This window comes from Oryctolagus cuniculus, chromosome 11 (genome assembly GCF_964237555.1).
Source record: "Oryctolagus cuniculus chromosome 11, mOryCun1.1, whole genome shotgun sequence".
Lineage (NCBI taxonomy): Eukaryota > Metazoa > Chordata > Mammalia > Lagomorpha > Leporidae > Oryctolagus > Oryctolagus cuniculus.
In genome coordinates, this window is record NC_091442.1 from 68,009,916 (window position 1) to 68,025,503 (window position 15,588).

General features: G+C 40.9%; 1 long non-coding RNA gene across 1 annotated transcript in view; it reads right to left on the minus strand.

Moving 5' to 3' along the window:
• Positions 1–3,072: 3,072 nt before the first annotated feature.
• Positions 3,073–15,588, minus strand: part of LOC138844382 (uncharacterized) — a 67,268-nt gene continuing 54,752 nt past the window's right edge. The window contains exon 2 of the long non-coding RNA XR_011380143.1: positions 3,073–3,641. This is a non-coding gene — a long non-coding RNA (uncharacterized lncRNA). The remainder of the gene's footprint in view (positions 3,642–15,588) is intronic.

Below are 15,588 nucleotides of genomic sequence, written 5' to 3' on the forward strand. Positions count from 1 at the left end.
TTTCTCTTTGTAAAGTTTCTGGCAGGTGATCTCTATCTGGTAAGGCTCGGGATCCATCCGCCACATGGCTTATGTTTCCAGGTCTGAATGGTAGGCCCCCCAAGCTCTGTATGGCAGGATGCAGGAGGGGAAAGAGAAGGATGAAAAGGCACACACAACCCCTTAGGAAATGTGTGCAGAAGCTGATGCCGCTGCTTGTTTCCTCGATCCAAATTTAGTGACATATCTGCTACTGGATAAATGAAAGATGAGGAAATGCAATGTATTCTAGGAAGCTATAGGCCCCCCTAGAAATTGGATGTAGATACTGTTTTTTTTTTTTTTGAAGAAAGGGTGATGGACATTTTAAAAATTATTTTTAGAGAGAGCGCACATGTTTCTACCCACAGGTTCATCTCCCCAATACCCACGAGGCTAAATCTAGGAACCAAAACTCAATAAGGTCTCCCAAAGCAGGAACCTAACCACCTGGACCATCATCTACTGTGTTCCAGAGCGCTAATCAGCAGGAAGCTGGAACCAGGAGCAAAGCCAGGGCTCAAACCCAGGCACTCCAATACAGAAAGGAGACACCCCAACTGGCAGCTTAACTACTAAGCCAAAATGCCTGTCCCAGAATAATGAATTTTGAAAGCAACCAGCTCTGTTTACCATACTATCCCATTGAGCTCACTGTCTCTTATGCAGTGCTGAACCAAATCTGAGCAGAACTATTGTTGCCTGATTTTCTTTTTCAAATGTTCCACACTTTTATATACTTGATTTCTCTTCAGAGTGCATAAATCTTTTTGCCTTTTAAATGTACCACACTTTAAAAGTAGGAGTTTCTTTTTCTTTTTTTTCTTTTTTTTTGACAGGCAGAGTGGACAGTGAGAGAGAGAGACAGAGAGAAAGGTCTTCCTTTGCCATTGGTTCACCCTCCAATTGCCGCCACGGCCAGCGCGCTGCGGCCGGCACACCACACTGATCCGATGGCAGGAGCCAGGTACTTCTCCTGGTCTCCCATGGGGTGCAGGGCCCAAGCACTTGGGCCATCCTCCACTGCACTCCTGGGCCACAGCAGAGAGCTGGCCTGGAAGAGGGGCAACCTGGAAAGAATCCGGCGCCCCGACCGGTACTAGAACCCGGTGTGCCAGCGCCGCTAGGTGGAGGATTAGCCTATTGAGCCGCGGCGCCGGCCGAAAGTAGGAGTTTCATTTCATCACATATAGATGTGGTAAAATATTTTTTCTTTTCTAAGTCAAATGAAATCAGCGAGACTTTTACTATGCTGATGAAAACTTCAGTGTTTTTCAGTACAGCTGCTTTAGGGTCACATAAAGGTAGGTTGAGAAGGAATTGTGTGGGTCCTGAAAGGTATGGAATGTGTCTCTTATCTCTGGGTCACCTTAATTCCCCCTGAGAAGTTGATTGTTCAAGTCCATTTTGGTCCATGTGAAGACAGGAGACCCTGGTCTTTTTCCTTCTAGGAGTGAGTCTTGGGGTTTTGGCTAAGGCAATGTGGTTGGTGCACCATGTAGCCATTTCTAAGGCTCCACTTCCTCCTCTGGATGCAGCAACATCTCCTCCATTCCAGGCTTACAGAACTCCCCTCTTCCAAGGTCATCCTTTTCTGTATTTACCCTCCAAGCATATCTTTGAATTTCCCAAATCTGGATCAGCCCAACATCATTTACCCTCAGAAGCTTTAAAGATCAGTTTTGTCTCGTTTTTGGATATTCTAGTAGAGGAAAATTCTGACATTAATTTCTGTTGTGATTGTTGTTTTGTGATTATTGCTTTGTTTTGTTTTCTCTTAATCATTTATGTATGCTTTTAATTATTTATACATTAATGTAGTCTTGGATTACTTGGATCATTTGCATAATCATGTTATATTGCTGGATAGTATCAGAAATTGAGTTTCTCTGCTAGTTTCAGAACTTAACTAGGGATAGCTGGTTATATGACTTCCTCATATAAAGGAAGTCCAGAGCTAGTACAGGAACTCTATGATGTCAGCAGAGATTAAATGCTCCCTTGTCTTTCTGTTCTCTACCTTTACTCTCATTCATCATCAGTGATACATTGTGGCTACTCATGCTCCAGCCATTACATATATATTACAGACAGGAAGAAGAGGAAGAGCCAAAGAGACATCCCTCCCAAATGAGTCATAACCTTTTAAATAGCCCTCTTAAAAATTATTTGCGAAGATTCTATTAATATCTCATTGGCCAAATCTTTCTTCATGAGAGGATGAAAACAGGGGCCGGCACCGTGGCTCACTTGGTTAATCCTCCGCCTGCAACGCCGGCATCCCATATGGGAGCCGGGTTCTAGTCCCGGTTGCTCCTCTTCCAGTCCAGCTCTCTGCTGTGGCCCGGGAAGGCAGTGGAGGATGGCCCAAGGGCTTGGGCCCTGCACCCACATGGAAGACCGGGAAGAAGCACCTGGCTCCTGACTTCGGATCGGTGCAGCACCAGCTGTAGTGGCCATTTGGGGGGTGAACCAACAGAAGGAAGACCTTTCTCTTTGTCCATCTCTCTCACTGTCTAACTCTATCTGTCAAAATAAATAAAAATTAAAAAAAAAATAAATTGGCAGAATCAAGCTGGGAGCTCTTGGATATTTCATGCCAAAGCCCATGCTCTCTCCCCAAAGCTCAAAGTATACCATTTTCAAAGGAAGACCTTTCTCTCTGTCTCTCTCTCTCTCTCACTGTCTATAACTCTACCTGTCAAATAAATTTAAAAAAATAAACAAAAACTTAGTTGGAAAAAGAATTTAAAAAAAGAGGATGAAAACACAGTCTTAGGTAAGCATATTTCTGCTGCAAATAATACTCAGATTTTATTATTGAAGAAGCATGGTGGGGGAATTGATAGGCAACATGCCATCTCTGTCTGTTGTATATTATTGTTAATATACAACATGTTTCTGTCCTCAGTTTATAGTTATCATTAGGTATTTGCACTCAAGTAAAGGACCCTAAACTTTACCTGATTAGAACTGAGTTTTCATTTCAACCTAGGAAAATCTTTATATATTCAACATATTCATTGTTTAGAAGTAAATCACCTCTAAAATATAATTTTTTAAAGATGTGTTTTTATTTGGAGGTCAGGGTTACAGAGAGGGAGAGGCAAAGGCAAAGTGAGAGGTCTTCCATCTACTGGTTCACTCCCTAGATGGCTGCAATGGCCAGGGCTGGGCCAAGCTGAAGTGAGGAGCCAGTAGCTTCCTTCAGTTCTCTCACATGTGCGTGGGCCCAAGGCCTTGGGCTATCTTCTGCTGCCTTTCCTGATGCATTAGCAGGGAGTTGGATCAGAAGTGGAGCAGCCAGGACTTGAACTGGTGCCCATATGGGATGCTGGAATTGCAGGCTGCAGCTTTACCCATTTCACCACAGAGCCGGCCCCTCTAAAATGTCGTTTAAAAGTTGGCTGTTGAAGAGCTCTCTCTGACTCTGTGGTAGTTGGGGAAATGATGAAGTGGTGGCAATAATCTATCTCCAGAGACAGACTTCCAGCTTCTGAAGTGTACATCTGAGACTTCCAGCTTCTAAAGTGTACATCTCTTATTCCAGCACTTTGAGATCTTTCAGAACAATTTCTGTTTTCCTTTTCACAGAGACTTCTATTGTTGGAGAGAAATTTTATCTAAAAAATAAAACCACAAAAAGCATTTTCAGTTCATTTTCCTCTTATTTTGCCTTATTAAGTACAAATAGCTGTTACTAAAGTGTTCCAGCAGCAATTTCAATACTGCTGTGTGCATTTTCTCCTTTTCAGAAACTCTTAGAATTAAAACAAAAAATTAGTTTGCACATATAAGTATATCAAAACATCACACCATACCCCATAAATATGTATTTACTTGTTAATTAAAAATTGAATATTCATATGTGTATAAAAATAAAACTATTGTAGAAATTTGGCCAAAAACCAGATCTAAATATATTGTATAAATCATAATATCAATTCTTCACAAAGCTAATTGGGCAAAGATGTAAAATTGTGAATAGTTTCCCTTGACAAAATTTTTTAATAACATTTAATTAGAATTTTAAAAAAGAAAAAAACGACTTTGTTTAATACTTTCTTTTTCTTGCCAATTTTTCTATCAACACAATGCATTCTTAATTCATTGCACATGTATCTGAATGAATATAAATAAATAAAAGCAAACACAACAAAAAAATCCCATAAAAATTATTTCTACAGTATCAACTTTGCCTTGTCAATTAAGAATTTCCCTTCCCTTTCTGAAAGCTTTTGAATAATCTAAGTGAATATATCTTTTTTTAAATTAGAAATTTTAATCCTTTGATTGGGAAGATTCATTCCACAGTTTATTTTTTTAATTGGGAATTAACCATTGAACTTGTTTCTGATTTCAAAAATTTTTTAAATATGGAAACAATGACATTGCAACAACAAAGGATTAGGTTATACCTTGAAAATAACATTAAATTGTGAGAAATAGATGGTGGTCACTAATTCAGCTCCTACTCTGGAGTAGTTATTCACAAAATATTCTTTCAAAGCTCCTTTTCTCTCACAATAGGAGCTGATGGCCCTTTGCAACATTTTAAAATCTGTGCACTCTGTGTTGAGGGTAAAGGGGCCTAGCCTTCTCCCTGAGGGGAAGGGAAATTCTTTACATTTCATCCTCATGAATCTCTCTCTCTCTCTCCCTCTCTCTCTCTCTCTCTCTCTCACACACACACACACACATACACACACACACACACACACACACACGATTTCTTAGTTTATCAGTAGCTCTTTGGTGGGATGTCCTGTCACAAGCGCAGATTGCCCGTTGTGAGCTCTGCCATGTATTCACTGTGTGCATTTGAGCACTCAAGGAAATTTATGAGCCTCAATTTCCTCACCTAAGAAATGAAGATAGTGATACCTACTGAGCTGGGTTTGGAGGATTAATGGGACAGATAATGGGAGAAGAATCCATGAAGGAGATCCCCATCAAAGATTGAATGAGTAAGATGACTGGATCAATTTTTACTTTCCAAATTCCAATGTTAATGCTCAAGGTTGACCGTCATAGTTTGCAACATGCTACTTGGTGACTGTTATGACAAAAGAAACAGGGAACTTATCTAATGGACATACGTGCAGCGGTAAGGACAGGGGAAAGCATTTTTCAAATGAGTTTCCTGTGCCAAATACTATCCAGATGTTAGCACTTTTATTTCTCAGAACCTCTAGGAGGGAGCAGTATTACCTTGATTTTGAGGAACATGAGGCTCAGAAAAGCTAAACCACAAAGCTAGCAAGTGAAGAACTGAGAGCTGATCCTCTTTTGTTTGTAGGAGGTTCATCCCCTGGGATAGGCAGAATTCCAAGATGGTTCCCAAGTTTCCCATGCCTCCAAACATCTGCCCTTGACTGTAGGTGGGATTTGTGAATACAATGGGATAGTCATTCCTGTGTCCTCATTATGGATTTAAGAGTTTGTTTGGAAAGAAGTCAGAGTGATCCTCCCGCTGGCTTTGAAGAAATTAGCTGCCATGGGACAGAGCCAAGTGGTTGGGAGCTGAGGGTGACTCTTGACCAATAGCCAGCAGGGCACAAGGACCTCAGTCCTACAACCACAAGTTACTGAACTCGGAACTATCTGCATGAACTTGGAAGAGGGCCTGCGCTCTAGATGAGAACCACAGCATGGCCAATATCTTGATTTCAGGCTTGTGAGACCCTAAGCAGAGAACTCAGATTTTTCATGACAAAATTCCCAGTATACAGAAACTGTGAAATAATGGGGAGGAGTACTGTTTAACTGGCTGAGTCTGTGGGACTTTATTGCACTTCAATAGAAAATAATACATGTCCCTTCAACTAGGCTCTGCTGGACTTATAGTCAGGTGATAGAAAATTCAGATTCTATGTGTTGCTCCATCAGGTACTGGCTCAGAGAACTGGGGCAGTTCATTTTCAGACTGGAGCTATAGTAGTTGCGTGTCCTATCTGAAAGAATAGCTGTGAAGTTTATCTGAAACAGTGGAATGTTCTCATGGAACACAAAAGGCTATCTAAAGGTGATATAGAGTGAGTATCCTTTATCAGAAAGGATTGGGACCAGATTTTGGAGTTTTTCAGGTGAGAATATTTGTATATCTTTATAGGTTGAACATCCCTAAATCCAAAAATCTGAAATCTGAAATGTTCCAAAATACAATAATTTCAGATTTTTGGGTTAGGGATGCTCAACCTGCATTCAAAATGTTTAACAGTCAGTCAGTGCAGGAGGCAATTAATCAGAAAGGATGCTGGTCATTGCAGTATGGTCACACTGGTTACCTGGTAATATTTCTTGTAGGACAGTTGGGAAAGGTATTTCCAAGTTCAAATATCCATGTGTGAAAGCCTGTGTCTAGGTCAAGGAGAAGAGAGGTCAAGTTCATAATGGAGACCCTGCCAATCTACAATTTCTCTGTAAGGCTCAGAGTTTTGCTTTCTCCTGTACTGTAAAAATGTCTCAAATTTTCAAAAACCATCACATTAATATATTCTTTGCAAAATTTGTGAAATTGACTCTACTTTTAACAAATGTGCATTTCTGACGCCCTTCTGTTTCTGAGAAACAATGGTACCATTAGTTCTTCCCTCAGTCTGCTCAGAAAAAAAAAATGGAGACATGATTTAATGCTCAAATATATACTATTCAACAAGAAATGAGAGGTTGTTTTTTTCACAGTGTCACTCATATTTACTTGGTTTGACTGTGTAGATGTACATTTTGACCTACATATTCTCCAACTTTTTTTTTCCTGCAGATAGTTTGCTTTGTTCCTGCAGGTATTTTTGTATTGTTTCCTAGGTTCAAGTTTTGCAAAGTGTCTCAGTTGGTTCAGTAGCCTAATTGTGCAGTGGCATATTTAAAAGTCATTATTTTCATCATCTATTAAATGTAGCCCAGAACAGTTTAAAAAATTGGGTGAGGCATTTTTGCAAAAGCATTTATGATGTGGGCTGCCAAGGAATGTGCAGCTGCAGGAGCTTCTTTCTCTAATCTCAGACTTTTACTTGAAAATGTATTAAGGGTGGATACCTGTGAAGAGGAACCAATTTGATCTCTTAAGAATTACAAGCATTGGAGAATAGGACACACTTTGAACACGCTGAAATCTATTGGAGCTGGGAAGTGTTAATACTCAGGAAGCAGCCCCTTTCTATTGAAATGAACTTGGACTGCACCTGCTATCTTGTTAGCCCTTAGACGTCTTTGAAGAGTGGATCCAGAGCAGTGTTGCGTTGATAGATATTTAACAACAAGCTTGGGAGTTGGAGAGACTGGCCAATTTCCTTGATGTAAATACTCCTGCCAAAGCTAATTTCAAGTTACCAGTTAGATCACTGAATGCAGAGTTAGGGGAAAGTGTTCAATGGCACAGCAGCCTATAATAGTTTTTACCATATAGAGACAATAGATAGAATAATTTTAAGATTTCAAATTATAGTAAAATTAGGTGAAATAATTAGGAAGTGATGACCTTTAAACAGTCATCCCTCAGCATCCATGGGAGTTGGTTTCAGAACTGCATGCCAAAGATACCAAAAGTCCAAGGTGCTTAAGTTCCCTTTGTAAAAATGGTACAATATTAGTGTATATTTAAAATATCACTTAGGGACTGGCGCTGTGGCATAGTGGGTAAAGCTGCCGCCTGCAGTGCCAGCATCCCATATGGATGCCAGTTCGTATCCTGGCTGCTCCACATTCGATTCAGCTCTCTGCTACAGCCTGGGAAAGCAGTAGAAGGTGGCCCAGGTCCTTGGGCCCCTGCACCTGCATGAGAAGATCTGGAAGAAGCTCCTGGCTCCTGGCTTTGGATGGGCGCAGCTCCGGCCGTTGCAGCCAATTGGGGAGTGAACCAGCGGGTGGAAGACCTCTGTCTCTGTCTCTCTGCCTTTCCTTCTCTCTCTGTGTAACTCTAACGTTCAAATAAACAAGTCTTTTAAAAAAAGTATCACTTAGATACTTTAAATCATGTCTAGATTACTTACAATTTAATACAGTGCAAATGCTATGTAAATAGCTGTTGTATTCTTTAGAGAATCATGACAAGAAAAGTCTCTGTATGTTCAGTACAGACACTATTTACAGAAATATTTTCCTTCCAACGTTGGTCAAATCAACATATGTCAACTTTATGGATTTGGAACCTGGAGATATAGATGCCAACTATCTTTGTTATCTTTTTAAAAAATATTTATTTATTAGAAAGGCAGAGTTACAGAGACAAAGGGAGAGAGAAGACATCCATTCACTGATTCACTCCCCCAAATGGCTACAACAGCTGGGGCCAGACCGAAGCCAAGAACCAGGAACTCCATGCAAGTCTCCCGCATGGGGCAGAGGTCCAAGGGCCAGGACCATTTTCTGCTACCAGTGCTATGTCATCTCCTGTGACTCTTGAGCCAGTTCTCCAGGAGTCAGAAACAGCAGCTACAGTGATGAGGAGGGCAAAAGTTAAATGAGGAAGGAAAATACAACAGCAGTGTCCAAGCCCCACTAAAGTTGACATAGAATGCTTTCAATTGCATAAAAATGTGCAGTTTTGCATATTACAGTAGACTGAATATAAAGCCATGTGTTTAGGGAGTGGATCATTTCTAGTGCCCAAAAGAAGGACTCTTCATTTGTTATCCAAGAGCAATGGAAAAACTAGACAAACTGTCTACATAATGTGGGAGAGGGACAGGAAGGAATCCATAAGTCAAATTTGAAGAGCATTGGAAGAACAACATTAGGAATTTGGTTTTTCCTCATAATTTTTAATACAAAATCAGACAGACTACCAATTACAAATGTTAGCTTTCTTTTTGAAAAGAGTTTCTGAAGACATTAAGTCCAAAAGCTTAATCAATTGCCACTTAAAATAATGATGAAGGTAAGTCACATTATCAGGATGGAACATCTTTGAGGAATAAGAATTTCTTTTAGAGATTTATTTTATTTTATTCAAAATGCAGAGTTGCAAAGAGAGAGGGAGATACAGATAGAGAGAGATCTCTCATCCTCTGGTTCACTCCCCGACTGACTGCAACTGCTGGAGCTGGGCCAGGCTGAAGCCAAGAGCTAGCAGCTGCTTCTGGGTGTCCTGTATAGGTGCAGGGGCACAGGGACTTGGGCCATCCTCCACTGCTTTCCCAAGCGCATTAGCAGGGAGCTGGATTGAATGTGGGGCAGTCAGGACTCAAATTGGCACCCACATAGAATGTTGGCTTTGCAGGCAGCAGCTTAACCCATTAAGCCACAATGCCAGACCCAAGAATAAGAATCTTAAGTAATGTACAATAAAAAATATAGAGTGACTTTCAGAAGTAAATATTGAAGTATTCCACAAAGAATCTTGTGGTTGGGTGCTGAACTTCCACCCTCAGTTCTGATAGATCTTAGTCCCCAAAAAGATCATAGGAAAAGATAAGCTGACTTAGAAAAATTCGAGTCAATAAGACCTTGCTTCATGGGTGGGCATTTTGGTGCAGCAGCATAAATCACTGTTTTGTATGATAACATGACGTATCAGAGTTCTGATTCAAGTCTGGCTACTCCCCTTCTGATCCAGCTTCCTGCTAAGGCACACCCTTGGAAGCAGCTGATAATGCTCAAGGTGTTGTGTCCCCGCTACCCACAGGAAAGATGGAATTCCAGGCTCTTGCTTCAGCCTGGCCTAACCCTAGTTGTTGCAGCCATTTGGGGAGTGAACCAGCAGATACAATACATCTGTCTTTCCACCCTTCAAATAAAAATGAAAATAATTAAAAATTTGAGGAGAAAGACACTTCAAGAATTTCTTGGAAAATGGAATTTAAACATAAGTTCATTCACTCTTTAATTAACACATAATTATTCTTAGGTGTTTAAATTTAACTGAAAAGTGATCCCTGTTAAATATAAGAGTGGGAATAAGAGAGGGAGGAGATGTACTGTTTGGGACATGCTCAATCGGACTTGCCCCAAACGATAGAGTTAGAAATGTGACAGGGGATTCCAATTCAATCCCGTCAAGGTGGCATGTACCAATGCCATCTCACTAGTCAAAGTGAGCAGTTTCAGCTCACAATTGATAATAATGAAAGGATTAAGAGTCAAAGGGATCACATAAATAAGACTAGCGTCTGCTAATACTATCTGAAATAATTAAAAAGGAGAGAATGACCCAACATGGGAAGTGGGATACACAGCAGACTCATAGAATGGCAGATGTCCTAAATAGCACTCTGGCCTCAGAATCAGCCCTTAAGGCATTCAAATCTGGCTGAAGAGCCCATGAGAGTATTGTAGACATGGAAAGCCAAGACACTCTGGCAAAAAACAAAAACAAAACAAAACAAAACAAAAACTAAATGAAAGATCTCTGCGAGTGAGATCCCAGTGGAAAGAATGGGGCCATCAAAGAAGGAGGTACCTTTCTCTGAAGGGAGGGGAGAACTTCCACTATGACTATGACCTTGTCTAAATAAAATCGATGACGGTGAACTCAAAAGGCTTCCATAGCCTTAGCAACCCATGACAAGAGCCTAGGGTAATTACTGATGCCATAAACAAAAGTGTCAATTGTTAAGTCAACAACAGGAGTCACTGTGCACTTACTCCCCATGTAGGATCTCTGTCCTTAATGTGTTGTACAATGTGAATTAATGCTATAACTAGTACTTAAACAGTACTTTACACTTTGTGTTTCTGTGTGGGTGCAAACTGTTGAAATCTTTACTTAATATATGCTAAATTGATCTTCTGTATATAAAGATAATTGAAAATAAAAAAAAAAAGAAACAAACCAGAAGCCTTCATCCCGTGTTGGATTGTTTGGGTTCCAACTCAGCTCCACTTCCAATTTCAGGTTCCTGCTACTGTGTACCCTAGGAGGCAGAGGGTGATGGCTCAGGTATCTGGGTCCCTGCCATGCATGCAGGAAACCCAGAATGAGTGCCAGGCTTCTGGCTTCCAGTGGTGGCTGCTTGTGGGCTTTTGAGGAGTAAACCAGCAGATGGAAGATTTCTATTTGTCTGTCTCTTTCTCTTTTTTATTTATTTATTAAAGTAAAAAAAGAATTGTAAAAAACAAACATAAGTTCATTCTAGTGCAAACAATTTTAGAGTCTATAATTTTTTCATAATACACATTTTTGATGAACTTTTTTATAATACTCATTTTCCATGGACTTTTTGAAGTACAACAATTTTCCATAGGTTGTCTAAATACTTACACAGTAAGGAGTTAGGAGGTGAAAATAAACATATGTAATTACTTGCAGTTACACAACATCAAATAACAGTTGTCTTCTAAATTACACAAGTTACTTTTTGTTTGGAACTGTACAAGTATACAGTCATAGATTTCTTGTTAAAAGGAATTTAAAATTCTACCTACTGTATGTGATGAATGTAAACATAGTTGGAAAATGGAAGGGTTATTTGGAGGAGTTGTGCTGGGAATAAGTGCAAAAAACACCCAGATTCCATGAGACAGCCTATTGTCTGCTCCAGCTTCCTACTAGAAATGATACTTGCAGCAGTGACGAGACCCAGATGAGAAAGTGAGGTGACTGGGCAAGGAGGCCACACACTCTTCCAACAGGGCTATGTCACCAGTCTGCAGCCTTTATTCAGACCATGTTGTCCAAATGAGGAAGCAGGTTGGTAGGCGCAATCATGCAGTGACAAAAGCAGAAAGGAGGAAAAATGATAGAGCAATTCTGTAAGGCACCTTTCAACTTGCTAATACTGTGCTCTATAATAGACATGCAAGTTGAAATACCCATGGCAACCTGGAAAATTGAAAAAACAAAAAGACCAAGGGAAGTAGGAAGTTACAAGAAAAGTGCAAAGTACAAATGCTACAATGAGTAGCTATTGACACTCTGCTTTGGTGTCAGGGAGCAGGCTGAGCTTCAGCCTATTCCACAGTCAGGGCTTGCTGATTGTGCCACATGAGAAAGTGGATCCAGCAGGTGAAACATCTATGCTTTGTAAAGCCCTAAATTTTAAAATGTTGCCAACTTATTTTCAAACACTGTCTTGATCAAATAAACATTGTGTTCTATGATCCTTGGTATATGACCAAGATATTTTTCAGCCAACAACAATGATGATGGCAATGGTAAGAATATAATTCATTTTGGATCAGATTTTTTTAGATTTATTTATTTATTTGAAAGGCAGAGTTACAGAGAGACAGAGAGAGACAGAGAGAGAGGGAGAGAGAGAGAGGTCTTCCATCCACTCATTCACTCCCCAGATGGCTACAATGGCCAAAGCTGCATCAATCTGGAGCCAGGAGCTAGGAGCTTCTTCTGGGTCTCTTATGCGGGTGCAAGGGCCCAAGGACCTGGACCATCTTCTACTGCTTTCCTAAGCCGTAGCAGAGAGCTGGATTGGAAGAGAAGCTGCCAGGACTTGAACAAATGCCCATATGGGATGCTGGCACTGCAGGTGGTGGCTTTACCAGCTACACTACAGCACCGGCCCCGTTTCAGATTCTATTATAGTGCTTGCTAGCACCTGTAGTTAGGTGTTTCACAGGTATTAGCTCTTTTAATTCAAAATAATATATAGCATCACATTAACATCAAGAGTCCAATATACTGTATGACTTTATGCTTTTGTGTTTCAGAAGTAAAAATAACATTAACATATAAATAATTCTAAATAACTGTCCTCAATTCCTCTTTTTTTTGACAAAAGCAAGATGTATTTATTTAGATAAGAGACCTCCAGTCAGAGTGTCATGGAGGGGTGCTCCAAGAGAGGATAAACCTGAAGAGGCTAGTGGTACTGGGGTTTTTAAGCACAATTTTGGAGGAAAAAAAAACTCGACAATTGGGTCTCAATTCCTCTTAATTATGTCCTAGACTATTTAAACAAGTGCCTGGAATGGAAATGAGGTCAAACAGGGCCTTGTGTACCCTGCTAAGATGAATGCGGAGTACCTATGAATATTTATGGAAGAAGTAGGGAGATCAGATCTGGCTGTCCGAGCCCATGCCTTTCATTGCCATGCACCAAGCATTGCATCAGTTGTGGGACGTTCATAGATGTGAGAAGGGTACAGTCTATAATTTCTGAGAATTCTATCAATTGCTATCTGAGAAGGGTCCAGGAAGGGCACTCCACTAAAGTTATACAAAATCTGACACCAGTGGTGACTAAAATGTCCCATTAGATGTTTCCTTGAGAAAGAGACAGTGAATCAGAGTACCCATTCACTTCCCTTTCCAAAAGCTAGGAGCTGGTAACTCAGTCTGGGTCTCCCGGTTTGGGTGCCATGGATCCTCCATTGAGTGACAACTACTGCCTCCTAAGATCTGCATTAGCAGGAAGCTGGAGTTAGGAGCCAGAACCAGGACTTGAACACAGGCACTCCAAAATGGCAAGGGTGTGTGTCAACCAGTGTCTTTTAATTGCTGGGGCAAACACTCATCCCTTAATTCTGTTTTTTTTTTTTTAAGACTTATTTATTGAAAGGCAGAATTAGAGAGTGATAAGGGGAGAGGGAGAGAGAGAGAGAGAGAGAGAGAGAGAGAGAGAGATCTTCTATCCACTTGTTTCACTCCCCAAATGACTGCAATGACCAGGGCTGGACTGCAGGCTGAAGCCAGGAGCCAGAAGCTTCATTGGGGCTTCCCATGTATTTACAGGGGCCCAAACACTTGGACCACCTTCTACTGCTTTTCCCAGGCCATTAACAAGGAGATAGATTGGAAATGGAGCAGCTGGGAAATGAACTGGCACTGATATGAATATAGGATTCCAGCATTGCAGGCAGCTGCTTTACCCACTGTACCACAACGTTGGCCGGACAGGTGATCTCTTAGTGGGAGTATCCCCTTTGCCAGAAGCTTTCTTCTCAGTTTGGGCCAACAGCCTCTGATTTTTATCTTACTTCACTTCTGTCTGTACTTGAGGCCTGATTCAGCAGTTGAGTAGCTGTCAGGAGCTGGAGGGTCTGGGTGACTGGTTGATGGCAGGAGGCACTTTCGACTTCTTATATAGGATGGCCCTCTGCCAATGCAGCTGAGTGTAGCAGGGCCATTTGACCAATTCTGTGAGGTCCCTTTTAGGCTGGGAGTCCAAAGTTCTTAGGCCTTTCCTCAAGGGGGCATTTATCACATTCTTGGTCTCCTGCTTCTTCATAGGATGCCATAATGCTACCCCCTCCTTAATTGTGTTTTTAAACATTATCAAGAACAAAAAGTAAACCCTTGTTGAAAAAGACAGCCGATAGCATATCAAATGCCAAATATCATAATGTGACCTCATTTTTCTGGACTTTCAGACAGTATTAAGAAAACCCCGGGTGGGTATGTGGAACAGCTAAGACACCACCACTTGAGGCACCTGCATCCCATATAGGAGTGCCTGATTTGAGTCCAGACCACTCCACTTATGTTCCAGTTCTCTGCTAATCCTCACTGTTGGAGAAAGCCAGTGATGACCTGAGTACTTGAGACCCTGCCACTTATATGGGAGACCCAGTTGGAGTCCCAGTCCCCTGGCTTCTGCCTTGTTCAGTCTTGGCTGTTGCAGGCATTGGGAAGTGAACCAGTGGCAGTTCACTGAACTAGTCTCTCAACCTTTCAAATAAAGCGAAAATATTATTTTTTAAAAAAGAAGGTTGAGAAAAGTTTGAAGAGGTGGAGGAGAAAAGGAAGGACAAACACCAAGTGTGTCCATTTTACTATTTTCTCTGAGATTTGATATTTTAGGAATTGAGGTCAAATCAATAGGACCATTATAACTTCTACACACACACACACACACACACAAACACACTTAATAAAAATAGTTTTTTTCTTAAGAGAAACTTTGCTTTTCAGCAAACAAAATTAAAATTATCTTACTGGAATGCTTTCAAGAGTATTTGTATCAACAGCATATATAGGCAAAACCCCATTAAATTTTTTTGTGGATTTCTCTAAATCATTTAGCTGTAATAGTATTGTGTTATAGTAAGATCATCTCTATGAATCTTTTTTTTTTTTTTTCAATTCAGAGGCTTTGGAAATGATATAGGCTTTTTTTCCATCTTCTTAAGTGAACCACCTAAGAAGTGTATTGAGCTCAGTAGAAAATACATAAGAGAGTTCCTTCCCTAATTTCTTTTTTTTTAAATCTATTTATTTATTTGAAAGTCAGAGTTACACAGAGAGAGAAGGAGAGGAAGAGAGAGAGGTCTTCCATCTGATGGTTCACTCCCCAATTGGCCTCAACAGCTGGAGCTGCGCCGATCCGAAGCCAGGAGCCGGGAGCTTCTTCTGGGCTTCCCATGTGGGTGCAGGGGCCCAAGCACTTGGTCCATCTTCTACTGCTTTCCCAGGCCATAACAGAGAGCTGGATCGGAAGTGGAGCAGCTGGGACTAGAACCGGCGCCCATATGGAATGCTGGCGCTTCAGGCCAGGGCGTTAACCGGCTGTGCCACAGTGCCGGCCCCTCCTTCCCTAATTTCTATCATTCCTTTGGGAAGTAATGTTGGTTTACTATTTTGGATGTAGGGGGAGGTGGTAGTTGGGGCATTTCTACTTGGCCTTTCCTTAGCTTTTTTAACAATTCTGAGTCTATAGTTTTAGAGACCAGTAC